We start from the raw sequence: 25892 nt of genomic DNA on the forward strand, positions 1-25892 counted from the left end.
GTAGCGTCTCGCAGATGGCGCGATGGACCGATCACCATAGCGTTGCACTCATTGGCGTGGCGGCTCACGTGCCGCTAATCTGTAGCGCTGCTGGCTTTACGTGACCGGGTTTTATTGGGTTGCTACAGCCCCATGCGTTTCTCAGCTTTCCTAACTGCTGTCGCAACAAATGTAAAATTTTAAACCGATAGGGAAAACGATTTATAGACAGAAGCCAAAGAAACGGATCTATGATATAAAAGCACCACACGTGTAGTCATACGAGACGTAATACAAGCATATAAGCTGTATCACCTATAGCTTCAATGTACCGCAACAATGTTTGAGATTGCCTTCGACTTGTCCTGTCTTTGTCCACATGCGTGCTGCAATTCGTAGTAACTCAAAGTACTGACCGTAATTAAGCCGTAATTAGTAATAAAGTAGTTTTCATCGCTCACAGTGCCTTAGCTCATATTGGAGTGAAATAGAATATTAGGAAGCCCGTGCTTCCAATCTCTCTACTTGATCCCTCAGCTAAATCTAATCTGATCTACACTACCACTGACTCAAAAGCTCCGCGATTACTACGAGCGGTGGCGCACCAGCCATTTTGTTCTGAGCCATTTTTGAACTCCAGCTTCGTCCAGACGACTGCGGCACACCATGCGTCTGACGCGACCGCGCGCCATACAATCAGCATCGTCCGCTTCGACACGGACAAAGCGATTCGTCTCAGTTCAGCAGAGGAACAAAAGCCGGACACACGCACAGACGTCCCGGTCCACACGCCTACTGCGAGCACAAGCAATTTGATCACACGCACGCACATGTACACAATCACCAAGACACGATCGTATAAACCGATGTAAAAAGAGACTTCAGGACGGGGACGTTTCGTCGGCGCTACCACGCGCGTAACGGTCCGGGCCGAGCTCGCAGGCGCGCTCGGCCAACAAAGCAAGCGATGCGAGACTGGCCCCCCGCGCCAATAAGATCGCGTAGTACGGGTGAAAGTATTGCGTCTCGCTGGCACACAACCGCGCGTCGAAGAAGCGAGTGGTCGTCTCGCGATGCGTGGCACCGCACACACACACACACACACTGCGGCCCACATTTGCGAAGCAATGTCTCCTTCTCGTTCGCCTGCCGAATTGCAGGAAGTGTCCACGCACTGTCTGCTGGCTCACCATTCCAATTTCCTTACGGTGTCCTTCCTTTCCTCTCCTCTCCCCCCTTATAGAAAAAAAAAATAATTTGAAAGGTAGCTACATACAAACATCTGTGTCTTCTGTAATCGGACAATGTATAGTGCAATGGTCTGCTGCCGCGCATGTGCGGTGTAACACGGTCTACAGAGAGTTCATGTGTCTCGATCGGTGGTGAAGGAAAACATACACGCTTACTATACTTCGTCTCGATCGCGTTCAGTGAAATGAAAGCGATGTTCGGACGTTTTCCGCGGCTAACCAAGTGTAGCTCTGAACTGACACCGTGGATTGTAACGCAACAGCAGAAGCGGATTAAAACCCAGAGGACGCAAGAGCGACGAAGCACAGATAAGCTCCTAATTGTCCTATACAGACCGCTGGATCCATTTGCTCTCGCACCAGCGTTTGGAGCAATAAGCGCGCTTAACCTCCGTCGCCATCTGTTGGCGCGGCCTGCTCAGAGATTGCGGGTTTGAGACGGGGGTATTGGATAATGATAGTGATTTGGGCGCACGGGTCTAAGTTCATGGCGTGATTTTTGCTAAGCCTTCTTTCGCTAACATTTTGTTCTTTATGTTTCCACACTTGAGTGTGTCGCACTGTAAAAATCGCGCCATATCGAGGTAGTTGTAGAGGTTGAGACGGGGTAGCCAGTATACTCACGATGGCAGTTTATTTTTCCTGCTCAGCTGAGCTAGAAGGCAAATATATATATATATATATATATATATATATATATATATATATATATATATATATATATATGTATAGTTGCAGGAAGAAAGCAGGCCCACGAGTGTAAAATAAGGTATGTTTACAACTGGCGTATATATGGCGTTCAGGCAACTGCCAGACTTCGTCTTCGTCTAGTCCAATCCAACTTCTTCGTTCCCTTCACCGTAAAATATATATATATATATATATATGCCAATATTTTTTTTAGTCAAGTTACGGCTGTAAATGCGAAGCCAACATATTCATTTCCATCATGTGGACCTTTCTTGGACCGCGGCCATCATCATGAACGGATCACGCTCACAAGTCAGTTATAAAGCGAGTACGCAGAGACACTAGAGCACAGAGCTGGTAATGCTTTGGGGAATAAATACAGTCGAGCTAACTTGCGCTCGAAAGAGTGGCCGAAGAGGAAGCGATTTCGGCAGCCTATAGAAAGGCGTGGAAGAAACACCACGGTCGTTATACAAGCCCGAACGAACTGACGGACAAAAGTGTACGAAACGCGGGGGCATTACGACGCCAGAAAAGAAAGCCGGCGGTAAGAAAGAACGAAGAGTGCGTTCTCTCCCGCGCTGAGTCGAATGGAAGGTGACCCGGGGTCAGCGACGTGCATACGGCTCCGCAATTTGGAGCAGACGACGCTCCCCGCCAAACTGGACGCCAGAATTGTCTTCTGGCTCAACCTTTCACATGCGTCGTTCGGCGCGAACGAAAGTATAGGCCGGGCTTCGCTATAGAAGTGACCCGCACCTTACGCACGGATCCATCACGAAACTGAGCGCAGTTGTGTTCCATATTCCCAGGTCGCGTGTCCGATTCTGGCATCAGGAAATGCTAGAATCGACACCGCCGCCATCGCTGCGCTTTCGGCTGTCGCTTACACATGCGTCTACTGCAGCACGCATACGCAGGCTTATACGACGTGTGCGCGAGTGATAAAGCACGTCACCTGTTTCGGCACGCAACGCTTTCACGCTCCGGCTTCTCTGTGGTCGTATTGTGTGAATGTCCCAATCGGATTGGAGGCTATATATATGAAACCTTTGGTGCACGAGACTAAAGAGGACGCGCCGCAGGTACCACACGCATTTGCATGATCACGAACGCCATTGACTAACGCCAGCAGCAGCCTACACTTCAGCGTCATTCAAAACTCTGGTTATATTATTCCGAAACAAAGCGCACGCCTCGCGTCGGCTGATTGCAGAGTCACTCCGCCGCGGCTTTCTCGGTTTGCCAGACGACTGGGGAGGCATACGGTATTGACCTCGTGGTTGCCTCTCTATGCTATAGCTATACTTACTCGAGTACGTTCTCGCGGATGCTGCCGAGTCATGAAAAGCACCGGTCGGTAGTTTCCTTGAATGTAAAGTACAGAAATAATGATGGGTTCTGTCAAGATTCATTTTTCGAAGCATGGGGGTTGACAGGTGACATTGAAAGCGAACGCAACCTACAGCTGCTGACGAACGACGGCAAACTGTTAACGCGGTGTGAAAGGATAGTATAAGGGATAGAGATAGATTCGAGGGCCAAATGACAGTTTCGAAGAAGCCAGAAAAGAGGAAGTTGAGTTTGGCAAGAGACGACGGTAGCGTGGAGTTACAGAGTCGCCAGGAAGGGAACATGAAAACGTAGTCGGAGGCGGCAGAGGCAGATATGCGAACGTATCGACTAGATAAGGAAATTCGTGGCTACAGAGGGCGGACGGAGTTAGTGCTAGGCAAATGTAGTTCTGACAGTTATGTTACCCTGCGGTGGACCTACTCAGGAATACGACAATTATGATGGCTGGCTAACGTGAACATGCATGCCAGTTAGAAACCGTGTTTGCGTGCTAGTGCACACAGTTTTGTGAATCCGGTGTCTACACATTTTAAAAGAACTCTATAGCTTTATAGGTTTAAGGCAGTGCAGATCCTGCTGCCACCTCCGTGCACTCGCGCGCCACTGGCCGTCACTAATAAAGCCCCTCCATACTACAAGTCACTACAAGAGCGACGTATTCGAATTGCCTTCCTGAAATACAGCTCAACCCGCGATAGCATTGATAAGCCTGTTCGTGCGCGGGCGAGACAAATTCCGGAAGACCCACCCTGTACACGCAAAAGGTGAACGCACGAGAACGCTCAACCAGGAAATGGGAGGCGTCCCTATATGTATGTAAAGCCGTTCGCTGTGACAGCTGCATCTCTAGCTCGAGCGACAGAATGAAAGATGAGGAGATTGAAAGAGAGGTATGTTATATCTATACCAATGCTTGATCAGCTGGATTAAACTGAGGAAGTAGGATGGGTAAAAGACTGCAAAAAAGAAAAAAAAAACAAGAAAAAGAAGAGAAGAAGACCAGGCGATATAGAAAAAATAATCAACGCGCAAGAATGCGCGGCCTGTCTGCATAAGCTGCAACTTGGGTCACTGGACTTTAGACAGTCTCTGTCGAAAATTTTTATGTTTATGACGCGTGGCTGAACGAATCGTCAAGGGGGGGGGGGGGGGGTTACACGTATGAATTACCATATATACATCACTCCAGATTTGTTTAAAGTAACTATCGATATATATATATATATATATATATATATATATATATATATATATATATATATATATATATATATTGAAGGCTACTCTCATCAAATCTGAAGTGATGGTGGAGAGAGATGGTATAACAAGTTCTTGTGGCCTGATAAGCAACAGCGTAATCCAACAGGCGCTCGTCACGTGCGAAAAGGCAGCGAACCACAGATTTGCGCATTTGGCGTCGAAAATTGAAGCCAAGCGCTCGTTAGCGTGAGGCGTATTATTACCGCAAATATTACACGGTAGGAAAGAAAAATATTCCAGGGCCACATACGTCACAGCGTTTTGCCACAGATACCGGAAGTTGCATGCATGACGCGCCGTAACATTTTGAGTTCGCGGGAAACCTCATATGCGGCTTGCTTTGTTCGAGTCGAATTTCGTTTCCGATTCGGTTGTCACGCCTGGTTGAGCCCCCGTGCCGGGCGTTCATGCGTGGACTGACCACTCGCACAAATAATAGGTCCTGCCCAACGGCGTTAACACAATCCGCAGGCGCACTGGTGGTCGAATGTGGGCCGCTCGGAGGGGGTCGCTTGTCGCTAGCCGCTGAAGCGAGAGATTCAGAAACAAGCGCTCACCTTAGTGTCTGGAACTGTCAAAGGCGGAAGACATTAATTTGCCCGAGTTAGGGTAAACTAAACGATGTTATAGACCGGCATATTTCTGTTTCGGAACTTTCTCTTCATCTGCTAGCAGAGAGAAAAACAATATGACTGGGAAGAGCAGAAAATGTGCACGAGCTTCTGCTTGTTTTCTTTTTTTTTTCGTGCTTTATGTTATTAATTTCGCCAGTCGTGCTCTTTTCCACTAAGTAAAGTGCATGGTACAATATCCTGGGATTCTAAACACTTTAGGATTAGATCATATGGAAGGACGCTTAATAATTATCAGGGTTTCAAGTCCGACAGCTGCATTGTGGGCTGTAGAGAGCGTGGCGGACAGCTGCTGATTAATTTCGCATCGCTTGCCCCTTTTTTTTTCTTTTGCACGTCGCATTTTTCTTGGCAAGTCGCAAAAACGGCTAACTCCATTAGCCGTTTTGCATTTCTGCCCCATCGGAATGAGGCCAGAGTGGCAGGAGCTCCATCCTTCGATAAAGTGCTCAGCGTAAGACTATACTATATCCACTGGGACGTGGTGCAGAGAGTACGCAATGACGGTTAAAGGCCAACGGGTTGTAGTGGTTCTCTCACGACTGCCAAATTGTTTTGGCCAACTGAAACGTGGTCAGAACCGCAAGCAACGAGCCGGGCTGTCCTTGACACCCTTAGGTAGTCAGTGCAGACGTTGGCACGCTCCACGTTTGCAAACTATCAACGCGATGCCGTTATGTCTGGCTCAGAGTGCCTACGAGCTGACAGCGCAATTGCAGGTTCGCGTGGTAACGCATGCGGTGTGAGCATGAGTTATCTTCTCTGAGGTGTTAGCGTCTCAGTTTTGTCCAGCAATGTACACTGCTGCATGTTGTCCGTGTGTAAGTACTGCATGTGTGAAATCGCCACGATGCTGGCGTGCGAGAAGTTGTTCTTATCGACAGCCGCAGTCGCTCCTGCATGGACAGCTCGGGAAACTTAGCAGTCGGTCACTCTCGATCTAAAATCGCGCACCAGTTCGCATCGTGCCCACGTACAAGGACCCTCGCTGTATGAGGAAAGGGTGTGTGTGTGGGAGGGGGGGGGGATTGCGTGTGTAATAATACACCACCTCCGGATGGTTCTGTGATAAAACATGCGTAGCTCTCACCCAGTTCCACAATATACTCGAGCCACACGTCTCCTCCGTATCATGCTCCAGAGAGAGAGAGAGAGAGAGAGAGAGAGCGCAGGCACACTATTACAGCCGATCGCTATCCCCGCACAAGACCTGCACCAGAGATTAGGGCGCATAAAGTGTGTTCGCTGAATACAGAGAAACGCGAGCATACATGACGTGTAGATATATATACACATGGGCACCTCCACGCGCTTAAGTTTTCTATTTCGAAAGTCGGCAGACAATACGCGCGTCTTCCGAGGTGGGAGTCAGCCAGAACCATTGGGTCAACGCGCAGTCTCGAGGGAAGAGCTCAGTCGCGAAATGACTAAAGCGCTTCCCCGTGCGACGCGGGCGGCCACTGAGCTCTTGTGCCAGGTGCATGAAAGCGACGACGCTCTTGCGGCTCGGTCGAGAGAACGTTTTTTACTCTTGAACGATCGCCTCTCGTCGTCGTAGTTTGGGCAAACAATCGGGCCCACTCGCCTGCGCACCGCGATAGAGGCGTCGCCTCCAGAGGGGAACGAACGCCGGCGCGTAGGAGGAGGCGACTTAGGTTTTTGCTTTATGATGATAGGGGAAAGGGAAAAGAAAGTGGGAGAGCTCTTCGGCATGGCAGTGAAAGCTAAAAGGAGGCACGAACGATGTCGAGAGGCCCTATACATAAACGCTCCATTTTGACGCCTCCGCATTTCCTATATATACCGCATTTGGTTCAGAGTCTGTGGGCCTCTCATGCTTCATCAGATTCCCTTGAGGGCTTCTGGTGATAACTATACTCACTTTAGCCAGAACACAGCTTGGCACCCGCTGGATGTGTCGTTGTAACTGGGATGTTGTAAGTTAAATCTATCTGACACATTCACAGCGTTTCGTAAAGCTCGTGTCTCTGATACGGAACGGAACAGTGCAAAGGTGTATGTTTTCGTCACTTCACTAGCCAAGCCCACTAGTCAAAGCATATGCTCTTCCTCATTTCCACATATATAGCAAGACGTCTGTGAGCATGAACTGTGAGCATGAACTCACAATTTTAATCTGATAACAGCTCACAGGAAAGACAGAAGAAAAAAAAATGTATGAGGCTATTCAATCTCACAATGGACGTGAACGAACGCGCAAGCCACGGGAATGATGAGCATTCACGTGTGCGGCCAAGGTTTTAGAGTACAGATATTGAGAGAGAGAGACGAAAGAATTGTAGTGCAGGGAGCTTAAGCAGAACAAAAAAAATCCACTTTGCTGCCCGCGATCGGCGCGAGTAACATTGCTCGGTGGCAACCATGCAGCGGGGTTGCGTGTCGTGTGCGCGCGAAGTGGACGCAAGCACGTATGCAACGTTTGCTCCTGCGGTGCAGTGCGCTTGCGGTACCGCAGGAGGAACTCCTTGGCGCTGTCAGGATTGGGGGCTCAATCCCATCGTCCGTGGTCCTTTGCCAAGATTGGAGTACGGCATGAATTCGAAGGTAGCTGGCCCATGCCGTCGTCCAACTTATTTACGCTGAGATCGTTGATGAAGTGAAGAACTGCTTCTCATCGAGAACGAGGAAAAAGGGGTTTATTTACAGAAAATTAACTCAGTCTAACATGACTGTTTGAGAAAAATAGTATTAGTCCAACAGGACTGCATGAGAGAAGTGAACCAGTCTAACATGACTGCTCAAGAGAAGTGTGTCCAACAATCGCACAACCACAGTTTTTATACACTCGATCCGCTGGTCCTACGACGCGGCGGCTGTTCGTTTACACACCACCAACTCGCAGCTGCTCTGAAGACCAGTTTACAGACACAAAGGCACACACATTCCGAAGCCCAAGCGACGGCGTTGAAGGTGGTGCCGTTCCGGAAAATCGACGCCGCTCGAGGGACGCTCGTTGTTTTGCAACATGCGGAACCGTGAGAGCGCAAAAATAAGACGTTCCCGCGGTAGCTTCTTCAGGCGTGTCAGATCAGCGCCGCGTTGAGGAACTCTGGAATCATTGTCCACACACCAAACTCGTCTTGTCACAATGTCGAAGCGGGCTGGAGGAAGGCGGCGGATTCCAGCGCAAAGGTCGCTTCTTTGAACGCCTCGCAGCTGCAGCGGCGGAGAGCGGGAGGTGCGCGTCTTGCACCCCTTGTCGTAATCGGGTGGCAAGGTGACAATCTTGTTGTGCAACCCGCCGTTCTTTACAGCGCCTCCATGGCCCCAAAAGTCTCGACTGTCTAGCGCTGACAACCGCTAGGCAGGAAGAGAACGGCTGCTGGTCAGGGGGGGATTGATGTCTTGGCTCGCAGCGACCACTTGTGCATTGATGTCACCGCCCCAAAACATCCAACAAGGACAGGCAACTGCAAAATGAACCCCACAACACGGCTCTGCGCCGAGATGACGTGCATTGGCTCTCACTTTAGACTCGCTAGGCTTCAAAAAAAAACCACAACAACATGAGTGCAGAAACAAAAAAAATGCTTCATTTCACTATGCCAATTTCTGAAGCAAATTCCTGCTGACAAATTCAGCAATCATGGAGGGAATCCTGCTAAATGAGAGGGGATCTTCTTCGCTTAATAAATTTAACACTAGTAACCCTAAAATTTAGGCGGGACCCTCAAACGCAGAATTCAAATTAGCCTGCTCAAACCATCCGCATTGCTATGCAACTTTCCCTTCTTATATCTAACGGAGAAGTTGTACTCTTGGAGAGTGAGGCTCCATCGGAGCAAGCGGCCGTTTTTGTGTGACATTTGATTGAGCCACGTCAGAGGACAGTGGTCGGTCTCGAAGATGAACTTCGCTCCGTACAAATAACACGACAACTTCTGGGCGGCCCAAACCAAACAAGCGCATTCCTTCTCTGAAGCGCTGTAGGCTTCCTCTCTTACATTTAGTTTACGGCTGGCGTAGAGGATAGGATGCTCCTCGTTATCGTCGCCGACTTGACTAAGTACCACGCCCATACCTCTGTCGCTTGCGTCGCATTGAACTATGAATTCCTTTGTGTAGTCTGGCGCGCGAAGCACAGGGCGAGAAACCAATAGCGTTTTCAAACTTTGAAAAGCGTTCTCTTTGTCCTTATCCCAGTGTACGTTACTCGGTGCTCCCTTTCGGAGGTCGTCTGTTAATGGACTTGCCAATTGCGAGTAATTCGGAATGTACCGTTGATAGTACCCCACAAGTCCCAAAAATGAACGAACGTCCGTTTTCGTGCGCGGCTGAGAAAAATCTCCAATCGTAGCTATTTTCAGCTCAGCCGGCCGTCTCATGTCCTGACCGACAACATGGCCCAAATAAGTAACCTGTGAACAACCGAACCTACACTTTTCCGCTTTCATCGTTAAGCCGGCTTCAAACGTACGAAGCCTCGCATTCTTGTCGTAATAGACTTTGGCGTTCTTTTGAGCAATTGCCATGTTCTTTCCGACTAGTTCTTGGTTTGCGCTTAGCCGTTCCAGTAAATTTAGCACGTATTCAACCACTGTCGGAATCTCCCCTCTTTCTTCCCACATCTCTCTTAACATTCTCAGTGGAGAACGGAGTGTCCTCTCATACACTAGTTCTGCTGGTGAGAACCCTGTCGCTTCATGTGGAACCGTTCGCAAAGCAAACAAAGTTGCCGGCAGACAGTTCTCCCAGTCCTCCTTGTGCTCGTAACAGAGCGCACGCAAAACTCGCTTAAGCACCGAATGCCACCTCTCTACACTGTTTGACTGAGGGTGATAGACAGAACTGTGAATTAACTTTACCCCGCACTTTTGCAAGAATGTGGAAGTCAGTGCGCTCGTGAATACTGACCCTTGATCTGCCTGAATTTCGGCTGGAAACCCAACTCGTGCAAACACTGTCAAAAGCGCGTCTACTACTTCAGTGGAGCTGAGCTCTTTCAAAGGGATTGCTTCTGGAAACTTGGTAGCCGGACACAGCATGGTAAACAAGTACCTGTAGCCTGATTTTGTTTTTGGAAGAGGCCCTACCGTGTCCATTACAAGCCGTCTGAAAGGCTCTGTTATTAAGGGCACTACCTTCAGTGGAGCTTTCCAAGTCTCTCCTGGTTTACCAGAACGCTGGCAGGCGTCGCATGATCTTACAAAGTTTTCTACATCTTTGAAACAGCCAGGCCAGTAGTATTCCATAAGCAATCTTTCCTTTGATTTGTTTATGCCTAGGTGGCCGGACCACCCATTTCCATGACAAAGACTCAAAAGGTCCTCCGTATACTTAGTAGGTATGACTAACTGATCTAAAATCCTACCCTTTCGATCTCTGTAATGCCGATACAACAATCCTCCTTTCTCATGTATTGTTACGTTGCGCCTAGCAATGCCTTCTTTAGCTGTGTCCCGTAATTTAGCTAAGCTCTCATCATTCTTTTGCTCAGCTGCCAGTGACTCTCTATCCACGCGTAAGAGTTGATCAAAGTTCTTTGAGGCCGGTGATAACAACGACCCTGTCTCGCTTGTGAGCGCGTCTGCTTGCTCTTCCTGCAGGCTAGAACTCTGACACTCTAGTGCTACGCTCTCATTGAGCTGGTCAACTGGCAGGCTCTCCTCAACTGTTCTTTTGTCCGTCGGGCCTAGCTCGGATTCGGGTATTGAAGCTATCCCCTTTTCTGCTTCAGCTGGAGGAGCTTGAGCATTTTCAGCCGAAAGCGCCGCGATCTTACGAGCTTGGCCTCTGGTCAATGCCTGTACTATGCCCTCTCCCAGTTTGAGCCCTCTGTCACGCAGTAACTGATTCGAACGATTCGAAAAGATGTAGGGATACTGCAGTGACAAAAATTTGGAAACTGCAGCCTCAGTCTCTAGCTCCCCGAATGGTCCACTGATTTTGACTTTGGCCATGGGCAGACACACGCTGTGTTCTTCTACAACCTGTTTTATCCATGCTACTTCTCCGGTGAAGTCCTCTACCATCACGTAAGACGGATGGACAATGTCCAGCGTGGCGGCACTGTCTCTTAGCACTCGGCATGGTTTTCCATTAACTTGCAGGTTGTGGAGATACGGACTTAAAAGTTCCATATTCTCATCTTTTTCCTCCACGTAGGAAAAAACTACGCTAGACTTCTCGCAGTTTACAGCTATATGCCCCAGTTTGTGGCATCTGTAACAGCGAATTGGTCTAAAAGATCCGAACTTTCTTTTCTGTTCTTTTTGTGCTGTTTCTCCGTTAAGTTTCTCCTCGCTCTTTTCTGCGGGCTTTTCCGCCATGTCTACAGGCTCGGATCGTCTAGTTTGCGCACCCTTTTTGAACGGAAATGGTTTCCGCGGTCCATTTCGACCGTCCCAGTTTCCCTCCTCGGCGTTCAACTTTCTACGGGTTGCGTACTCTTCGGCTAATTCAGCCGCCCTTTCCACAGTGTTTACATTACCTCTATCTTGCACCCACAGTTTCACAGCTTGGGGGATGGTTTTGTAAAACTGCTCTAGACACATGCATTCAATGATCATGTCTCTGCTGTCGTACGCTTCCGCGCTTTTAAGCCACTCGACTAGGTTGGCCTTTAAGCTATATGCAAACTCCGGATAGCCCTCGCTATCTTTCTTGCCTGTGCTCCTAAACCTTTGCCGAAAAGCTTCGGCTGAAAGGCGGTATTTCTTCAGGAGACTAGCCTTAACTTTTGCATAATCATATGCATCCTGCACACTCAGTCTGGCGATTACTTCCGCCGCCTCACACGGCAACATAGACAGCAACCGCTGTGGCCATGTACTCGGGCCGAAGTTCATCTTTTCGCAAGTCCTTTCAAAATTGCATAGGAACAAGCCTATGTCGGTCCCGACCTCATATGGCTTTAATAGCCTGTCCATGCGGTACGATTCTGCCTCACTTGATCGACCCAGAGCTCCTTCACTTCCTTGAGACAACTCCAAACGTCTGTTTTCAAGTTCAAGTTGCATTTTTGTTATCTCGCGATCTTTATCGCGTTCCTCTCTCTCTCGTTTTTCTCTGTCTCGTTCTTCTCTTTCTTTTTCCCGTTTCTCTCTCTTTTTGAGAAGTTCCAATCCCATTTCAATATCTTGCTCACTGGCCTGATTGGAAATTAGCTCCAATAATTCCGATTTGAGCATTTCCTTGCGTACATCTAGGCCCAGTTCCTCACCAACAATCAACAACTCGTCTCTCAGCAGTGTCCTTAACTCCATGACTGCTGCTTTACTGCCTTGATTCTGCTCTCTAAATCTAGCTAGGAAAACACAACCTAGCTAACACACAACAATCTAGCTTCCCTACTGTTCTAAACAGAACAACCACAAAATGAAGCCTAGAGAGTCAAAGCAAAAACCAAGCACTCACCACAGATACAGCACCATGTCGCAAAGTCCATCCCACCGCTGCCACCAGTTGTCAGGATTGGGGGCTCAATCCCATCGTCCGTGGTCCTTTGCCAAGATTGGAGTACGGCATGAATTCGAAGGTAGCTGGCCCATGCCGTCGTCCAACTTATTTACGCTGAGATCGTTGATGAAGTGAAGAACTGCTTCTCATCGAGAACGAGGAAAAAGGGGTTTATTTACAGAAAATTAACTCAGTCTAACATGACTGTTTGAGAAAAATAGTATTAGTCCAACAGGACTGCATGAGAGAAGTGAACCAGTCTAACATGACTGCTCAAGAGAAGTGTGTCCAACAATCGCACAACCACAGTTTTTATACACTCGATCCGCTGGTCCTACGACGCGGCGGCTGTTCGTTTACACACCACCAACTCGCAGCTGCTCTGAAGACCAGTTTACAGACACAAAGGCACACACATTCCGAAGCCCAAGCGACGGCGTTGAAGGTGGTGCCGTTCCGGAAAATCGACGCCGCTCGAGGGACGCTCGTTGTTTTGCAACATGCGGAACCGTGAGAGCGCAAAAATAAGACGTTCCCGCGGTAGCTTCTTCAGGCGTGTCAGATCAGCGCCGCGTTGAGGAACTCTGGAATCATTGTCCACACACCAAACTCGTCTTGTCACAATGTCGAAGCGGGCTGGAGGAAGGCGGCGGATTCCAGCGCAAAGGTCGCTTCTTTGAACGCCTCGCAGCTGCAGCGGCGGAGAGCGGGAGGTGCGCGTCTTGCACCCCTTGTCGTAATCGGGTGGCAAGGTGACAATCTTGTTGTGCAACCCGCCGTTCTTTACAGCGCACGGGCTGCCGGCCGACAGTGCCGAGGCGCTCCACACGCGGTCCGCGTGCCACGCGGCCCATCTCGCGCGCCATGGAGGCAGCCCGCAAAACACCCTGCGACATTTTAACAAGTCGGGCTTCGCATCCCGGGTGCTCAACATGAACTAGACCGTGCCCGTGGGCGGGGCTGGGTTCGGAAACACTTCACCGAAGTGACAATACAAGCGATCTATACGGCCTTTCATGTTAACATAGGTGCATCATTTGTTTGTTTGTTTGTTACATCACTGTAAAGTATTTAAGTAGTTCCCTTCCTCCTACTTGATGATCTCTCCCTGTATTAGGAAGGAGCCTTGGAATGTGAAATATTTCTTCACGTAGCTTACGAGAGCTTGTTTAGTGAAAATTTATTCGCTCAGCTAGATAATTTCGAGGACTGACTCGAAACTGCTCTCTTGCGTTAGCCACTTAGAATCAATAATAGAAAGTTAATTAACAGAGATTTGTTAATTACGTATATAAGTGCACAGACTGTACTCCTTATCTAGAGGCTGGCCATGGGGATACTCACATGCTGACAATTACGTTATCGTCATTGATATTGCTCTAACATTAAAGTGTTAGTATTAGTGCAACTAAAAAAAAGGCCGGCAATAGTTTATCGCGACACAGAAAATTCCAGCGTTGCTATAATTTGTGTTTCGGTTGCATCGAAGCTGTACAGACAGTAACCGCTTCCACATGCTTGTCAAAGACATGCATGCACTTAGCATCACGAAATATATCCCTTTCAACTTTTCTTTCCGGCAATTAGGATTGTAAATTGTTTGTTTAATTTTCGATATGTATCGCCACCGCTTGGTTTAGTGTAAAAAACTGGAGTACGGCACCGGCTTCGAAGATAGAGGGGTCAAGGTCCAAGGCAATATGGACTATTGTTTATGTGGCACGGCCATAAAAACACGCGCGCGAAAGTGGTATATACGTCGACAGCAACTGTACAAACAAAACAATGGCAGTAGATCTTGTCGCTTGCTGGGAGGGCCAGTGGGCACTTGCACGGCCCACGCCGTCCGCTTTCCTGTTCGAAAACTCCGGGCACTGCCCATTGTCTTCGACACCAAGCTGTCACTGTCGGGCCCATCTGTGCTCCGTTGACCTCGAGAAGTGTACACACGAGCCATCTCGTGTGCGTTGTGTCGGTTACATCGTCGTTTCAAGGAGGTCGGTGGCATGCATTCAAGGCTACCTTGCTCGCGTTCTATGTAGACTCCCATTTATTGTTTTCACGGGGGCGTTCGCTACAGAGCTGGGAAAAACGATAAGGGAGGCTTTAGGTGCCGAGGCTAGTCACCCGAAACCGGCCTTCTGAGCTGCAAGCGCTGCCCACGTCCAAACCAGGACGAGTGGTTCAAGTCGAGCGCTTAGCGAAGATCTGGAGACCTCGCGTTCGCTTTTCACGATCCCAACAGTTTGCCTTTTACACAAATGCCCGTACGGTACCAATAAAGAATTTAATTGATAATAGGTTCGCTAATTAGTATTCTGAAGCTCACGTTATTAGCGGCAAAGTATATCCGCCTCGCCTAGGAACTCGCCTGCAATGACGCCACGTTCGCGGCGCTCATTACTTTTCTATTATAAAAAATCTGTAGGGTTAAAAAAGAAATATCAAAGAAAACTCTGTATATGTGCCGCAAGAAACTGTATGGCTGTTTGTCGGTGAACCACAGCTGATAGTGATACTTAACAGGAGGTAAGCGGCGATTTCATTATTTATTTATTTTCTCTATGCACGTAGATTTTAATTGATCTCGAATATAGTAAGCAAATACACGTAGATAGTGTGACGCAAACATTCATAATGCTAGACAGGGAGTATTCATTGAAACATTCTCATACCGGCTTAGCAGGCAACGAGGCCGCTGACAGTCTGTGGTCTGGCGCGCAAGGCGCTGCAGCTTCAGTCAATTCGAAGAAGGCTACCCAAGGCGCAAAAGGAGACACGAAGAAGGCCATCGAAGAAGGCCGCAGGTACCGTGTGGTCTCCACCGGATCAACCTTGTGAGATTAAGGGACTTGAAAGAATTGATGCTGCTCTCCTATATTGCATTCGTACAGTGTAAGCGCGAACTCCAGCTTGGCTGTACTAGACAAGAGTTGGCCCATCATTAATTTGTGCGTGCATTGTCAAGCTCTTGGTGACGTACGTTGAACATTACATACTAAAGTGTCCTGAATTTGAAGCCGCATGTAAGATATTAATAGACGAACTCAAGCGCAAGACGACACCACACCCAAACGCAAGTGATATTCCGTTTCCGCAAGGACATTCGATATTCAGAAGTGAGGTGCTTCATCTCTTCCTAAAGTTCCTCCGTGATACAAGGTTGCATAGTAAATGGTGAGCCGTGTGGGCCGTCGTGGCCTAAAACACGCAACGTATTCGGCTCCGGGTCCACTTATTTTTGATACCTGGTGGTGTTGCTAGCTGCACTGCTAAGTGTACGTTTCAGAACGCATTGCGTTTGATAGATGGCGTTCAGGTAAAGCCGGCAACTTTTGCGAGGCTACGCCCGCCTGCAACGAGCAACGCCTCTCCTCCTTCTCGAAGCATTGTCGGCATTGCAGTCCAAGAAAGGGTTTCGAAGCACTCAGATAATCACACAACTTCGCAGGACACTGTAATTCTGTCCCATACGTAACGACAGCCGACGATTCACGTTGATAACATGTCGCTCCTAACATGCGCCTGCTTAAAGACGTAGAGGGCCTCCGCAAAACCAACCCGCGTAACTTAACGCGAGTCTCAGAGGACGCTGATCTCATTCATGGCCTCCGAGGTAGGGCATCGGGCTACGCACACAATCTCGGAGGTCATGTTCTATTTATATGCGCTTGTGCCGTCTACTATAAGGTAGCGCCACATGACCAAAGCTGGCGCAAATGTGGCGCGCAGCTGCGAACAGCTGATTTCAGCCGCAACATCCTCATGAGAAAAGAGGAGGAGGGAAGAAAAGCGAAGGGGGAGAATTAACTGAGGCGTCAATAATGAAAGCGCAATCAGAGAGAGAGAATAAAGAAATCTGGAGGAGGGATGTTAAATGACGGTAGGCCGGCAAACTAAGTTTGTACGAGAGTACACTCTTGAAGGCCAAGGACACTCACCGAAGCACAACCAAGTTTTGAAGCACGCGGGGGCGGCGGAGGAAGGCTCATCGCGCGGTCGGTTGTTCGAGGAGGATACACGGAAATCATCGCCAAAGAAGCGTGAGTTGTCTCTTCAGTAAAGCGATTAACTCGCGAGCGCAGCGAGTAATGGCGCGTGAACGAAACGCACGGAATGCGCACGTAATAGCGTACCGCGGCTATGTCGCTATAGCTTTTGAAAGCACGTTGAGAACAGGAAAACGAAGGAACATCGACGACAAGAGAGCACTGATGACAGATCATCTCAGTGCGTAATAATGTAGGATTCTAGAGCCAACCTTTGTTTTGTTTTGTTTTTAGAAGGGTCGGGAGTCGATCACGAAATAAAACGAATAACCAGGGGTGCCTAATAAGTACGAGCTTCCGGTAGTCATCTCAGATACAAGTGCTTGACAGCAAGGTGATTCGCACAATGCAGACCGCGTCCTCGCCTATGTTGCTAATTTGTGCGGATCAAAAGAATTAGTAATAGGGTGGGGAAAAAGGTAAAAGCAAGGAAAATGTGTGGAGGTTATCCTTGTAGTTACAGACATAACTAAATGTCGTTGAGGTCATTAAAAGCATTAACAATGACAAGCCCAACCAAAAGCAACGTTTTCGTGGAACAGACTGGAATAACGACCATGAAGAGATTTTTTCATCCCACTCATATATTTACAATTGTATTTATTTATATTTGTATAGAAAAGGTGAAGTGAACCTAGATGTCCCTTTTTGGACGAAGCCTGTACTCGCTGGCTTCACAATACTGCCAAACTACCGCGCGTCATACTTGGATTAACAAAATTCTTGTTTTGCTTTTATTGCGCGGCAGCTTGATGAAGGACTTTCAGACGGACTCCAACCAAATAATTGAATTTTCTTGGCCCGACGTTTCGGAGCCCATTCGGCTCCTTCTTCTTGTTCTTCGGAGGTAGCGGTGTGCAGGGTGGCGAGGGTAGCGGTGAGCTGCACACCGCCACCCCCGAAGAACAACCCCTGAAGAAGGAGCCAAATGGGCTCCGAAACGTCGGGCCAATAAAATTCAATTATTTGGTTGGAGTCAGTCTGAAAGTTCTAATCGATTTCTCAATCAGACATGCAATGCTGTCGAAATGTTTAGCTTCAAGGTTGGTAAAGCTACAAAGGCAACTCAGTGTCCTGCATTCGCTTTTGCACATTCCTTTAGTGTGCAGAACCTCTTGAACTTTCACTGTATTCAGTGTTTTTCAATGCTTCCAGTGCTTTTATTTGTTTGCCCTGAGACGAGAAATTGCCAGCACCACTACAGTGGCCAAACTCTCCTTTATATTCGTGAAAAGAAAGGGCAAGTCAGAAGTATTGTCCTGTGCACTTCGGTCATATCGAATGAAAAGTATAAAGGCCTCATTATTACAGTTAAAAAAAAAAGATTTCGCTTCCAATTTTAAACTACCGCAAGTTTTGTCTAACGACGTGATCCTGTAAGATGAGCTTTCTACACGTATGGAACATGTAGTATCACGTGTAAGTAAAGGGTTTCTCAACAGAAGATTCGCTTTACGTTTTACTCAATTTTCGGGTTCCGGTGGGCGCTGCCGATGTATTTCTGCGGGCAGGAGACGATTCTGCGCACGCAGGAGATGAAAATAATGAATGAAGATATTGAATGTTCACTCGTGGTACACGGGAACTCGTGCACGCTTTACGGTGTTCCAAGGGCAGGTTGTTTACAGTGACCTACCCAGACCGCACCGGAGGCCGCAGGGACCTTGGCCGCGCTCGACGCTCTGCCCGGCATTCCTCGACGTCCCGAGAATGTCCATGGAAGCAAATTGTGACGCACAGTGCGACATTCATTCAGAGAGCGAGCCTGCACGTTGTAAAACGGCTGCACGTACGCGGCGCGTGCCAAACGCCCTCGGCAACACCGGAACACGAGTTGCCTCGCTGTAGATGCTTCGAATAGTGCATGGCCACCGTATTGCATACAGTGTGAGTAACAGCATGCCTGTGGGTTGAGAGGACGTTAGATCAGGCTTTTGGAGGTCGGCGTCGTGCAAGTGCAGGGCAAAAGAGACGGGCGCCACTGAGGAGCGGGCTTAAAGGAGAAGCACGCTTGTAAGGGAAATATTTCATTAGGAGAAAAGCGCATCAAACGAATAGGTAGCATGCGTAGTCGGGACTTTGTTTGGCAGGAGTTTTCTCAGCCATCTCTTAATTTCGGAACGTGTTTGGAGGCTGCTCGTAATTTTTTTTTTCTTTCGATCTTTCGTAGTGGGTGTTTTGTTGATTGTTGAAAGTTGATTTTGGCGAGTTGGTTCATCTTGGATGTAACCTGAAGCAGCCCGAAGGGTATCTCGAACTTGTAGTGCCCCTGTGCGCATGCCTGTCGATAATGATGGTTCTTGTTGTGTTTTCCACAGACCATAAAATGGCTGGTGCGTTCTCGAATAGACTTCAGTTGGCACTCAGCGCTCGTCCTGTCGTGTTTGTTTTCTTGTACCTGTCCTCGTCCCTTCGCGCTGCTTCAAATTATATTCGGGGCGTTTTCATAGCGAGTAACAAACTTTCAGTGAATTTCTGAGACCCCTCGCATCACTGATCCTCTCTGTCCACAGTACATCCCGATCACCGGCTTTCCACGCGATCACCTGAAACAAACAGGCTTATTCCTGCTATCAGTCTCTTACAATGTTCCCAGGCACAGTTTAACAATAGTCATTTCGTTTGATCAGCAGAGCGTAAATAAAGCAATGAATGCAAAATTACTTATTCCGCGGTACGCCGACCTTGTTCCCGTGCAACAAGCGTACATCATTCTCGTGCTCACGTGCGAGTCACGGTCACCAGGGGCTCGAGGTGCCCGGTGTATACAGGCCTGACTATACAGGCCTCACTATACAGGCCTGACCACCATGTCGCCGTCGAGGTTGCCAACTATGCCGCACGACTGGACCGACTTGTACTACACTGAAACAGAACTTATTGCCTGATGTAGCTTTAACCTTGAAGCATTTGCGCGTCTTCAGTTCTGTTCTGTTATTAAGGCGAAAGCCTTAGACGGCTCGTGGGTCGAAAAATTGACCGTCCGGTGCCATGGCACCAAAATTCGATGGCACCGAAATCGATGGTGCCACCAATGATGGTCGAACCCACGACGTTTGGTTCTCGTTAAGGCAATGTTAATTAAGGCACAGTTAATTAATATAGAGTTATTGAAGGCACTGTAACCTACGACTTTTGGTAGTAGTCGAACCCAGGAGCTTTGGTGTTAATTGTAGAGCAAATTTAATTAAGACATGAATAACTAAGGTACAGTTAATTAAGTCCAACCCATGACCTTTGGCAGGAGAAAAGTAATATGGCGTAACAACGTATTATAAAGAGAATGCCAAGTAATTTAATGAATGCATATCTAGATGCTGGTGCTATCCACAGAATTCTTTCCGAATGGGTGTAACATTAAAGGTCATCGGCTACAATATGTAAATCACTATATGTGGCATAATATGAGTATTTTAAAAGTTAATTAGCAAACATTCGCTAATTTGAATTATTCCATTTCATTTTTTGTGACAATAATGGGTGTAGCTGTGAGTAATATAGCGCAAGGGAGCAGAATTGCGCTACATGTCAGAGCTGATTTTTAAATGTTTGACAGAGTTTTGTATATGTACTGTCTCTTTTATCCTAGCTATATTCTAATATTGATAGTATATTTATCTATATCCTAACCGGCGCTCTCTAAGGCCAAACTTTCCATATTCCACATATACTAAAGAAGAAAAGAAGCCTATAGAGACATTGCGTTGCTTTTCTTCCATCGTTAACCAACTAACCTCCCAGTACATTCTGACTGAGAAGACTGCGGCGGGGGGCACGGCCGACATGTGTAACGTATTTACCGTATACGCATGCTACCAAAGGTAGCATCTTGCAATAACTATATGTAACGTATCGCCGCACGAGTATCACACGTATATGCTTTGGCACCGACTGGTTGCCTCTTGTTACGGTGAAGTGAAGCATCATACCACGCTTGTCGGCAGCTGATTATTCAGCAAAGGTACCCTTTCTGTGCAAGCGTTACTTAAGTATAGCTGCGAGAAGGAAATAAAACTCGTCGTATGCGTCTAGTTTCGACCGGTGCCGACATGTAAAAACGAACCGTGTACGTGTCCATGGAATGCCTACTATTGTTCCTTATATGGACGTCTTGCGGTGAGCAGGCGAGAAAATGCAACACGACACGTGACAATCTACACTGTGTTGGAGTCTCACATAACAATGCAAAAGCCGATGCAACCACGGCGTCAGCGCCTGTGGCAGCTTTGGGAAACTCAAATACAGTAAAAAAAGAAGGGGGGGGGGGCGACAGACAGCGCGCAGTTTGAGAAGGAAGACTCCGGTATAACGGTAGGCCCAGCTTCCCCGCTTTCAAGTGCAGATGCAACTGATTTCATGCACGCGCGACATGTTTTCCGCCGTGTTCAAGAGGTATAGACTGCGGCCACTGGTGTTTAGATAACAGTACTTGAAATTAGGGAAGTTGCACTATAGGGAATCTCTGAAACAAAAGCCACCACATCGTAAGAAGCGCCATTAGAGCATCTCACATACTTAATATGTAAGATACTAATACGATCTGTTTATTACGCTGCGGACTTGAAGAGTCGCTTAAATTGCGCCACTAATTGCGCAAATATATTTACAATATCGTTAAATTTGTGAGCTCTGCACATGTATAGTTGAGAGAGAGGCTTTCACTAGCCAAAGCCGACGCTTCCCTAAAGGCGCCGTCTGCTCTGTTTTGTTATACATGAGTTGCTGTCGAGAGCCTGAGGCAAAGAGTACCTGACTACACCGTTTCTCTGCGTTATAACGCAAAAATAATAGTAACATTTATATAATAATAACAGTTATAACGGTTATTTATAACACTTATTAATAATGACAGTTATTTATATAGTAATAACAGTTCGGATTTTATCGTAATTTGACATTAAGAACATTGTCCTTGGTATTTATATTGATTTTACTAAAGCATTTGATTGTATCCTTCCCTCTGTTCTACTTGATAAGTTCGAAAAACCTACGGTATTCGAGGGCACTGTATATGGTTTTCATTCTTTTGTTTGATGCTGTAATGCTCAGTGAAACTTGGTGTAGAGATGCTTGTGACGTGCTTAACTTTAGACCTTATCAATCGTTTTGCGTGAACCGAGCAAACCGCCACGGCGGCGTTATTTTGCTATTGTTGAAAGAGCCCGTAAGTTGCGAATTGCTTCCAGACTTTTGTGTTTGCTACGAAAATTTTGAAATGGTAACAGTTCGTGCGAATGGTGTACATATTTTCTGTTTGCTACAGGCCTCCCACAAACGGAAATCTTCTACAGTTCCTTTCTCTTTATGAACCGCTGCTGTCTTTTACTGAAGAAAATAGCAATTACTTGGTGCCCGCTGGTGATGTTCATATCGACATGCTGACCACTTCTGTACTACAAAAGGCTATGTTAAATATTTTAGCCTCAAATGGTTATGAAAATTTAATCCGTACGCCAACAAGGATTGCAACCGAAAGTGAAACATTGTTGGACTTGTTCATTACAAATGCTGACACTGAAAATGCTACTACCGGTGTGATGTCACACGATCTTAGTGATCACCTTCCAGTATTATTCTTATTAAGAAAACACAACTTTAGAAAGAACCGGAAGCATGAGTATATACTTTTTCAAAGTGTTCCTCAAACACGTCTAGATAGCTTCGGAGACGAACTGCTACGCTGCGACCTTAGACAAATTTTAGAAATAGACAACGTTAAAATCACGTATGGCAAGCTTATTGATGAAGTCTGTCGAATATATAAGAACCCCTTTACTGTAAGAAAGCTCAGGCTCGGTAAAAAAGTACGGAAGCCGTGAATAACCCCCGAATTGCTCAAACGAATTCATTATAAAAATGCGCTCTATCACAAGTTCGTCAAGACTAAGGATCCAAATGCATTTAAGGAATACAAGTCATATAGAAATAAGCTAAGTAAAGAACTAAAATTGCGTAGGAAGTCCTATCTTTATGCAGTATTTGAGGGTTGTTTGAACAAACCTGATATCTTATGGAAAAAGCTAAATGGTGTTTTAAATTGTCGAAAGTCTGCTCCGCGAATCCAAACTCTAGTACTTGGTGGAAACGAAGTATCGGGAAGTGCTTTTGCAAATGTTTTTAATGATTACCTTGTAACCTGTTCTGATGGTAGTGCGTCATCTGATGTTAGTGAATTTATGCCAAACAAAGATTCATCTTCACACTTTCTTCACCCCTTTACTGACCATGAGGTGACATCAGTTTTCCTTTCACTAAAAGATAGCTTAAGTTTCGATAAAGAAGAGATGCAGGTTCGCCCTGTCAATTACGTGCTTGATATCATTCCCCCGTACATTACCTATATTTTTAATACGTCTATGTCAGGCGCTGTCTTTCCTAAACGGATGCAAATAGCCAGAGTTTCGGTATTGTTCAAGAAAGGTGACGTTAATGATATTAAAAATTACAGACCCATTTCTATATTACACGTTTTTTTTTTCGAAAGGATTAGAAAAACTAATACTAACGCAGTTTTCAATGTTTTTTGACAAGCACCTCTTAATTTATCCAGCCCAGTTTGGATTTAGGAAACGACGGTCTACGGAATTAGCACTACTCCATCAAAAGAAAATTATTTTATCGCAAATAGAAATTAAGAACATTGTCCTTGGTATTTATATTGATTTTACTAAAGCATTTGATTGCATCATTCACTCTGTTCTACTTGACAAGATTCAAACCTACGGTATTCGAGGGCACTGTGTACGCCTTATAAAATCTTGTCTTGATAATCGCTATCAATATGTTCAAATAAATAATAGCCGCTCAAGTGTAAAACACATCTCCAGAGGCGTTCCTCAGGGTACTATTCTTGGCCCGCTCCTGTTTATCGTATATATAAATGACCTAGTAAATATCTATAAAGTTGCGAAATACGTAATGTACGCAGACAATGCCAGCATATATTTTTCATCACCTGCCTCAAGTAGCCCTCAGAATAAAGCTAACACTGCTCTGAAAATACTTCATGTATAGTCAAAACAAAACTATCTACAAATCACTATAAACAAGACAAAAGTAGTAATCTTTAGGCCCAAATCCAAGCAAATAACCAGTTCCATAAACCTCGTTTATGACGATGTAAACATAGAAATTGTAGATAGTTTTAAAATACTTAGAGTTATATTCACACAAAATTTGCTTTGGGACATGTACATAGAATCAATATTAGGTAAATTATCTCGTATAGTTGGCATGATGTTGCGGCTGAGACCTCTTTTACCTTACAGAATGAAGGTTCTTGTTTGCAACACCCTATTTCTTTCTACACTTTATTACTGTCTGCTCAGGTGGGGTACCACATTACGTACGAATCTAGAGAAGATACATGTACTTCATAAAAAATTGGACCTTCTGGCTTGGACTGCCTCATAAAGGAGGCAGTCCAAGCCAGAAGGTTCTTGGAATAAGGAATCCTCCCACCTAGGGTGAACCGGGTTCTGACTCGGATTACCGTTTCAGAAAATAAAGTTTAGTTCTATCTCTCTCACCTGGTATATAATTTTTGCAGCCCTCATCCACCGGTGCAAGAGGCGATGTACTAAACTGATGTTAGGTCGAAAGTTCCAGGCACGTGCATTTGTTCAAGCTCCACCCACAGTACAGGGCATATAAGCACGTCTCTATGCACATAAGTACCCGCCGTGGTTGCTCAGTGGCTATGGTGTTGGGCTGCTGAGCACGAGGTCGCGGGATCGAATCCCGGCCACGGCGGCCGCATTTCGGTGGGGGCGAAATGCGAAAACACCCGTGTACTTAGATTTAGGTGCGCGTTAAAGAACCCCAGGTGGTCTAAATTTCCGGAGTTCCTCACTACGGCATGCCTCATAATCAGAAAGTGGTTTTGGCACGTAAAACCCCATAATTTTTTGTTTTTGCACATAAGTGCTCACAACTACTTATCGCAAGCGCCGATCTAACTTTTTGTCCACTAAAAATTATTTTAGGAATATGTTCTGCTTTTGGCTCCTTGTGCTTGAGTAACAGTTTCTCAGTGTTTATCGCTTGGAACTCTCAGCTGCATATTATATTTCTGAGCTGGGTTTGGAGGCCACTGCTTCAAAAGAGCAGAATTCTTCCTGGTGGAAGTTATTGCTGCTAGACGGCGAAGATTTATATACTGAAAGAGAATGAGGCCATATGCAGTGACAAAGTAATTACCGTTCTTTTTTGCGTATGGTAATATCGTTGCTGACATTCACATGCCTGAACCCCAACGCCCGTTACCGCAAGGCTGGCATACTCCGCATATATTACAGCTTTTTTTGTTTCCCTTACGACATGTGCACCTGCTTTTCACGCTGCAAGAGCGGAATTATTTACCTACTACATCGGAGGCTCTCCGGAAAGTCGGTCGCGTCAAGCGCGCGCTGATTTATATGTAAACACGTGGAAGCAGCGCTCGAGTAAGAGCGTGAGTGTTAGACCCCGGTCAAGCCTGAATTTCGCGGGTGAATTGCTTCATCCTAAAAAAAAAAAACTCAGCTGCCATTAGTGTTAGCGCCAATTATCATGTCAAATCCTCCATTTACTTGTGTAAGAAAACCTCATGGTTGGCGCTGTTCCGAAACCACCTCCACAACACCCCAAGGGATGCGCAGGAAACAACATTCCAATTGCGAAAAACTCGCACACAAAGAAGGCGATGATGTGCAGTGAGCGTGACCTTGCTAAGCATCACGGCACCTGAGCGTCCTTGGAGGAAAGAATGCAAACTTTGCGCCGCTGGTGAGGTGAAGCCGGCATGGCGAAGACGTCGCAAGTGGCACTCAGGCGAGATGGCGTGGCCAATGCGTTTCGAAACCTGCCTGGAAGCCGCGTGCATGCATATGATTGCGGGTGCGACGTCGCGCGTGTCCCCTGAAAACAGATGCCAGAACGCCTGCTTCTTTTCTTTCCCGAACGTCACACTCTCGCCGCAGCATCTCGTTCTGCGTGGCGGGTAATGAAAGCAAGTCGCATGCGCAAGCTGTTGCAGAGCTGTGGTTTCCCGTTGACAGGGAAGTCCGTGTGTTGATATACTTTCCTGTAGAGTTGACAGGATCCTTCTTGTTTTTATTTACATGCGGCAAAACGGACGTGTGTCACTCATTGCCGGCGCGGGGTTCGGTGCATACAGGGCACTTATGCGCACATCGTACTAAATGCCTTATGGCGTCCACTGTATATTGCTCATCGACTCAGGCGCGCTGGCGTTAGCGCTCGTCATTGCGCGTATA

At 46.9% G+C, this 25892-nt stretch overlaps 2 protein-coding genes across 5 annotated transcripts in view; one reads left to right on the forward strand and one right to left on the reverse strand.

Annotated features, from left to right (window-relative positions):
* Positions 1-25892, reverse strand: part of LOC135915433 (isatin hydrolase-like) — a 358063-nt gene that overhangs the window by 42101 nt on the left and 290070 nt on the right. The window lies entirely within an intron of this gene.
* Positions 16525-25892, forward strand: part of LOC135915430 (sodium-coupled monocarboxylate transporter 1-like) — an 84961-nt gene continuing 75593 nt past the window's right edge. Inside the window, exon 1 of the mRNA XM_065448498.2 lies at positions 16525-16629. The gene's annotated coding sequence lies outside the window, so the exon portion shown is untranslated. The remainder of the gene's footprint in view (positions 16630-25892) is intronic.

This window comes from Dermacentor albipictus, chromosome 4 (assembly GCF_038994185.2).
Source record: "Dermacentor albipictus isolate Rhodes 1998 colony chromosome 4, USDA_Dalb.pri_finalv2, whole genome shotgun sequence".
Taxonomy (NCBI): Eukaryota; Metazoa; Arthropoda; class Arachnida; order Ixodida; family Ixodidae; genus Dermacentor; species Dermacentor albipictus.